This window comes from Cornus florida, unplaced genomic scaffold (genome assembly GCF_030987335.1).
Source record: "Cornus florida cultivar Cherokee Brave unplaced genomic scaffold, ASM3098733v1 CherokeeBrave_3.0.0_Hap2_Chr05, whole genome shotgun sequence".
Classification (NCBI taxonomy): domain Eukaryota; kingdom Viridiplantae; phylum Streptophyta; class Magnoliopsida; order Cornales; family Cornaceae; genus Cornus; species Cornus florida.
The window spans coordinates 22,553,977-22,561,577 of record NW_026775575.1 but is presented as its reverse complement, the minus strand read 5'-3'; the positions used below and the strand labels follow the sequence as shown (position 1 = coordinate 22,561,577).

General features: G+C 39.1%; 1 pseudogene; it reads right to left on the bottom strand.

Moving 5' to 3' along the window:
* Nucleotides 1–586: 586 nt before the first annotated feature.
* On the bottom strand, nucleotides 587–685 carry LOC132310693 (small nucleolar RNA R71; annotated as a pseudogene).
* Nucleotides 686–7,601: the final 6,916 nt, after the last annotated feature.

The window sequence follows — 7,601 nt, the reverse complement described above, 5'->3', positions numbered from 1 at the left end:
TACTGGACTAGCGAGCGTCCTATAATGTGTACTATATATACATATATGGACTACTCTAGATATTGTTGAGTCTTTCTAGGATGTATCTGCGTATCGGATTACTGTTTGGATTGCAGTAGATCAGGACTTGCATGTGGGCCAGACCCACTCTATTATTTTTCAGGTGTTCGACAATACCAGTCTTAGAGCTGGATCGTGTTGATGCAGATACAGACACTCACTCTTCCGGTTACATAGGATTTTCTTTCTATTTTAAATTTTGGTTTTTAATTCTGTAAATTTGTTCAAGGTTTAGGATTAGGGGTCCAGTAGGTGGATTCCCGAGTTGTACGGTTTTAAATCATATTAATTTATTTATTTCAAGTTTGAGGATTCTTATGTTAGATTTCTTTCAACGTATTATTAATTTGTTCTTAATTCAATTTTTTCTGCTTGTTTACATATTAATTGTTTGGTATCCCTCGGAACTGTGCTCGGACTTGATCACCCGTGGCTCTAGAATCGAGGGGTATCACACTTCTTGGGTAGAAATGCAACAAGAGTTCTTGAAGAAGTACTATCTGATTTCTAAGACCAATGCCATGAGAACCTCAATTCAAAAATTTTCACATAGGGATGGAGAAACATTTCATGAGGCAAGGGAACGCTTTAATGAATTACTTAGGAAGTGTCCACATCATGACATGCCCAAATGACAATTAGTTTAATATTTCTTTGAGAGCTTATCAGACAATTACAAAGGCATGGTTGATGCTTCCATAGGTGGTTCTTACATTGATAGGCATGAGGATGACGTGTGACGTCTTTATGAGGGCATTAGTGTAAATTCTTTGTATCGTACTTTATCTTCAAAGAATGGTAGAAATTCTAGTGGTAGGAATAGTGTTGGCATACATTAAGTCAATCACTCCAATGAAATTGCCGCCGAGATGAAATCATTATCTCAAAGGTTTGATTAATTTTTGATCAACCAAAGCTTGGCGAATTAAGTATCTTCCTTCCCTAACCATTCTTATCATGCATCTAATGAAACATGTATGACTTGTTCAAATGTTTTACATTCTACTTCCAATTGTCCCCATGAACATGTGCAAATTGAGCATCATGAACAAGCAAATGCAGTTTTTGCTAATCAAGGGAACAATCCTTATGGAAATCATTACAATCCTCGTTGGAGGAATCACCCGAATTTCTCTTGGAAAAACCAAGGCGAGGGCTCAAACCCTTCTCAAGGCGGTTTTCAAGGAAAGTACATTCCACCTCCAATGCAAAGCCAAGGTTCCTAAGGTTTTAAATCATCATATCAATCACAAGGAAACCAATTTTCAAACTCTCATTTTCCTAATCAACCATCATATTCCTAAGGAAATGTTAGAAGTCCTGCTTTTGAAGAGAAAGTTTTGACCGCTTTGGGCACTTTAGAGGCAAACACACAATTGCTTCATTCTCATTCTCAATCCATTGCTAAGCTAGAAACCCAAGTAGGGCAAATAGCGAGTACTTTGAATGCAAGAGAGAAGGGAAAAATGCCTTTGAATGTCCCACAAAAGCAACAATGTGTTGTGGAGACTCGTTCCTCATCGGAAGGTCACACCATAGAGCATGTCAATACGGTGACTATCTTAAGAAGTGGAGGGTTATGGACAACCAAGTGGGTGTGTCCAATGGAGAGAGTGAACAGGTGCAACCATAAGTTGACACCCATCCCATTTCAAATCATATTCCTCCTTCATTGCATGTGCATGACCATATAAATGAGAATGTGTTGAAAAGTGATTTGAAAAGTGATTTCGAAAAGAAAAATGTGCAAAATGATTTGAAAACTTCTTGTGTTGAAGGGACTTCAAAGAAAATTTTCGAAAAGGTTTTTGAGCCAAAAGCTCCATTTCCGGATGCCTTAAAAGGATCCATTTCAAATGACAAGCAAAAGGCCAAAGTCAATGAAATCATGGACGTGTTTAGGCAAGTGAAAGTCAATCTTCCACTTTTGGATGCAATCAAGCAAATTCCGGCTTATGCCAAATTTTTGAAAGACTTGTGCACCCAAAAGCGAAAGAACAAAAGCTAAGCACCTAGAAAAGTGGTCTTAACCGAGCAAGTGAGCTCAATTTTGCAGCATAACATTCTCCCCGAGTTTAAGGACCCCTGTTCACCTACTACTTCATGCATCATTGGTGATCATATCATTAATCGGGCTCTCCTTGACCTAGGAGCAAGTGTTAATCTTCTTCCATACTCGGTTTATGTCAAATTAGGCTTAGGAGACTTAAAACCAACGTCGGTAGTTTTGCAACTTGCCGACTGATCAATCAAAAAGCCTAGGGGTATCATTGAGGATGTCTTGATTAAAATTGATAAATTCTTCTTTCCCGTTGATTTCATTGTCATTGACACGCAACCGGTCCCAAATCCTAAGAGCCAAATTTTCGTTATCCTTGGCCATCCTTTCTTGGCAACCGCGAATGCCAACATCAATTGTAGGACGGGGATAATGAAGATCTCTTTTAGCCACATGAAGGTAAAGTTGAATATTTTTAATCCAACCCCCAATTCATTTGACAAGCATGAAGAGATTAATATTGTAGAAAAATTTCATGACCTTAAAAGTGAAGGAATTGAGCTTTTGTGTGAGACCAAGGTTTCAAAAAGTCCATCTTCAACCTTGAAACCAAAGAAAGTGGTTTCAAAATCCTATTTTGAAAGGGCATGGATGCCCAAAGATTTCAATGACCAAGGATCGAAAACATCTTTTGAGCTTAATCCAACAAATTCCTTAAAGAACCATTTGTTGGGTGGAGTTCAAAGCACTTATCACCCCATTGAGGAGGGGATGCACTACAAGATGTTTGATCCTGGCTAAAAGAGCCCAATATCTTGTTAGAGACGTTAAAGACTAGCAAGACATTTCGTAAGGTGTCAAAACCCTATTCCTCCCTCATTTCTATCTTTAATTCATTTCTTGCGAAGTCTATATACTTGTTTTTAGTTCATATGCATTGCTAGGAACTGTGATTAGGATTGCATGCACTTTTATGTTGTGATTGAGCATTTTACATAAGTTCGATCGATCTCAAATGAGAGTTTGATCGATCGAACTTCGACCTGCATCCAACACTTAGAAAAAATTTTGACCTGCATCCACCTGCATCCAAATCACCTCTCTGTCCCATCGTTCGAATTTATTCTCAGATCGATCATAAGTCCTTAGATCGATCCAAACTTCAAGTTCGATCAATCTTGAGTTCCCACACTTAGACAAATTTCTGAACCAAAAAACATGCATAGTTTTGCTTTTTGTCAGATCGATTGAACCTTTTGTTCAGAACAATCTCTGTTTTTCATCTCATTGCTTTGACTTTGTTTGACTTTTTAATTTTAAAAATCCAAAAATATTTTCATTTTATTTTATTTTCTATAAATCCCAAAAAGATTTTATTTTATTTTTAAAATCCAAAAAACTTTTATTTTCATTTTTAATTTTCAGTTTTTAATTTAAAAAATATATATATTTTTTCAATTCAATCGATCTGAGGTCTTAGTTCGATCGATCGAACTGGTTCGGGAAAGTTTTTTAAAAAATGAAACCGAGGGTTTCAAGATCGATTTCAAAGATTGATCCAACCCTCTTCCAAACCCTATCCCTCGACGCCGTTGCACCCAATCTTCTCCATCTCCGGTGAGCTTCATCTCATCCCGAATCTCTTTCTCTCTGCTTGGATTTCGCATCTCACCCCTTCGAGTTTCCACTTCTCTCTTTTGGTTTATAGGTGAGATCCGAATCCATCCTTTAGATTCAAGCATCCATTTGCTTCATACTTGCTTTAAATGTTAGATCCATGCTCTTTTAACGTTAAAAACCTCCATTGATGAAGTTTGAAGCTTGTTGTTTATATATGTATATATATATATATATTTTGTTAAATTTTGTATTTTTGATTGTATTTTGGGAGTATGGGCCTCGTATAGGTGAATAGATTGATGTTATGTTGTGTTGATGGGCCCACGACTATGTTCGTGAAGGCCCCGTGTCATCCACGTCACAGATCTGTGACTATCCACGTTCTTCGCAGAGTTCAATCGATCGAACATATTTCTCAGATCGATCGAGTGAGATCGATCGAACTTAGTTCCTTAATTTCTCAGATCGATCATGTGAGATCGATCTCACATTTTCTGTGATCGATCGAACTTCATAGATTTCATATATACATTCCATGCATCTTATCTTGTGTCCATGCTATCTTATTCATACCCAATGCTAGTGATTTTTCACATTGGATGCAGTTTACACTTATACTGCTTAACATATTCACATCCTATCACTTCCATAGATTCATGTCATTTATCTATTTTGCCTATCTTACTTGACATACATGATTCTATTTTGTGTTTTAAATTCTTTATATTGGCACTAACTTCCCTTGCAAGTTTTCAATTATTTTATAGGCTAAGCACAAGACCGTAGCCCGCGGACACTATCACCGCTGGGGCAGGCACACTTTTGATGACAAGGCCGGTCTTTCTCATGCCCAGGACCCTATACAGGAGGAGCCGGCTGAGCCCACACAGTCTCCCCATTCTGATAATAGGTTACATTCTGATGCTGGCGCATCTCCTTCACACAGTGACGATGAGGTTGAGCATATACCATCTCCACCACAGCCAGCTCAGCCAGTCCGAGAGTTAGACCAGCCACTACGCAGATACTCACACCTTCTAGTGGCGCATAAGTCAGTCTTTGATACAGATTTCTTTTCTAGATCGGTACTTACCCGATCAGCTTATGAGGATATACTCCGCCTGGGCCTTGCAGCCATTCTTGCCCCTGTCACATACCCGGTGTACCCGAGGCTAGTACGGATGTTCTTCCAGAACCTCCGGCCTGCCTCGCGTAACACGGCGAAGCTGAGGACTTTTATTGATGGCTACCTGATTTCTATTACTGTGGACATATTATCCAGATCATGCCATTGTCCATATGACTGCCCTCTCGAGCTACAGAAGACATATCCCAGGCTATACAGCCTTCATATGCAGACATGGTAGTTCTTCTTACAGGTTATTATGCCGATGGTGAGACCTTCACCACCTACACCTATTTGCCAGATGACTTGTGGTTCTTTGACTCAGTCTTATTCCGCAACGTCTTCATGGCCAGCCATAAGATTCAGCAGAAAGGCAATTATTTGACAGCTCTGTACGTTTTCTATACAGGGCATTGGCTATCTATCCCTGTGCTCATCTGGAGTGTGATGAGGAAGCTCTACGATGAGCACATCAGCAAGGAGAGGCCCAAAAGGGCTAAGTCTCTTCCATTTGGCCACCTCATCACCCAGATCCTACTAGACCAGTGCTATCCTTTTCATCCACAAGAACACCCTGAGCGAGGATCCTGTCACTTCCTGAAGAAGGACTGCGATAAGAGCTACAACACTCTTATCAAGAGCCTTTAAGATGACGCAGCAGAGGCAGCAGAGGAGTTAGAGGCTGAGAAGGCTGCAGCAGCAGCAGCAGACTCGGCAGTGAACGACGCAGCAGTCGATCCGGCCACCGTACATATGGATATTAACTTAGAGTAACCTGCCAAGGACGCAGAGCAGCACTCTCCAGCTGGGTTACCCATTCACGATGCAGAGCAAGCTCAGAATCATCATTCTTCCGATCCAGCCACACCTGAGGCTCCAGCACAGACACCCAGTTTTGGAGAGCGACTCTAGGCTTTGGAGGATACTGTAGTATCCATCCGTGCCGACACGGTATCTCTCCGAGAGGATCTCCGAGAGGATGTTGTCCCCATTAGAGCTGATATTGCTACCCTCCGTACAGATGTCATGGCCGCATTCAGGGATCTATCCAGAGACATCCGAGGAGCGAGACCTGTCCGTCCTACTTCTTCTTCCTGATCTTTCTATCCCTTTCCTCCTGTTATTTTATCTCATCATGTTTTTGATACTGTTATACTATTTTTGCAGCCATGTCTGTCGGCTCTGATACTGGATGTACTGTACTTTATTTTTATTTATATATATTTTCTGTATGGATGTCATATTTTTATATTCTTATTGCTATCTGTTTGACTCCATCAGGTGCATTCCAGTGACTTCAGTGAGAGAGAGTACTGTCTAAAATTTTTAGGACCACCCTTTTACCTCTCTCCATTTTCAGTTGCTATCCCATTTACACTTTAATGTCCACTGTGCACTATTATTATCTCTTTTGTTATCTGATGATTTATCCAAGTACCAAATTTCAGGACCACAGTTAATCCCAAGTTTGGGGGGGCCATGCAACCCACTTTGGATACTTCAGTCCCAGCCATTCTTTGCCTTAATTGCACCGGTATACTCTTTCCTTTTGTTCTCTTTGCACATTGAGGACACTGTGCCATTTAAGTTTGGGGGTAATGGTGTTTTGCAGTGTTTGTTTTTAAATTCAATATTTTGAGCATGTCTTCTGTATTTGAGAGATTTTATATGATTGGTCCATGTTAGAGATGATTTTGATCTTTTGAGGACTATATTGCTTAAAATTTAAAAATTGCTTGACTTGAGAGTTCAATACTCCTTTTATGCCTTGCGGATGCCATTTTTGAGTAAATTTTTCGAAATATTGATATCTTGCTTACACTTGTGGTCCACATCATCTTGATTTTGTGATTGTTTTGAAATTCACCCTAGTCTTCTACACTAGCAGATGCGCATAGTAGCATTCATTTATAGGGTACATGCTTTGTTGATTATTGAATAGGTTATATCCCAATTAAGCTAGTAGTGCATTGAAAACTTTCATTCTTGATAAAGGTGGATAAGAACCCCTTTTAACTAAGTAACCGGGATTCTAGCCTCATCAAGCACTGAATTTCTCGCGCCGAAAAGTGGAGGGCCCAAACTCTAGGTTAATAATTGAATTTCAAAAAAATAAATAAATAAATAAATAAATAATAAAAATAAAAAATAAAAGTTGCAAAAGCAATAAAAAAAAGTGAGGACTTCTCCCAAAAGGTGAGAAGTAGGAAATGATTAGATGGAGGTTGTTTTGATTTGTAGCCTAGTTGATTTGAGCTTGTAAGTCCGTAGGGGTATTTGAACACCTAGTGCCCTAAAGCCGTCTGGTTTGGGAGTCATTGACCTAACGCTCGACCTCATGAATCGCTAGAAAGCTTAATAGATCAACACATTGCACCATGCTTCCATCTTTAATCCTAAAAATAAAAAATAATAAAAATAATAAAAATAAATCGAGTGAAAAGAATAACCTAGATGAATGAAGCTTTAATAAAAGGTCCACTTTTTGTCTTGATGATCGGTACTAGATTTATGTGCTAGTTTAAGGGTAAGGATGTGATCATTTCTTTAGTTGGCTAAGATAGCAACATATTTGATGCCGGTCCACTCAAAAAGGATTCTAGAATTGTTTTGATTTACATGATCATTTTCTTAATGTGTGGAGGACCATACTTGCTTGCTTGATGTTGAGATTTTGGGAGATTGCTTATAAATGTTTGAAGAATTGCATACTTGAGGTAGTTTATTCCCAATGCTTGTTTACAATATTGGTGTCTCTTTTGTGAGAATGAGCTTAATGTTTGTGGGTATTATTTC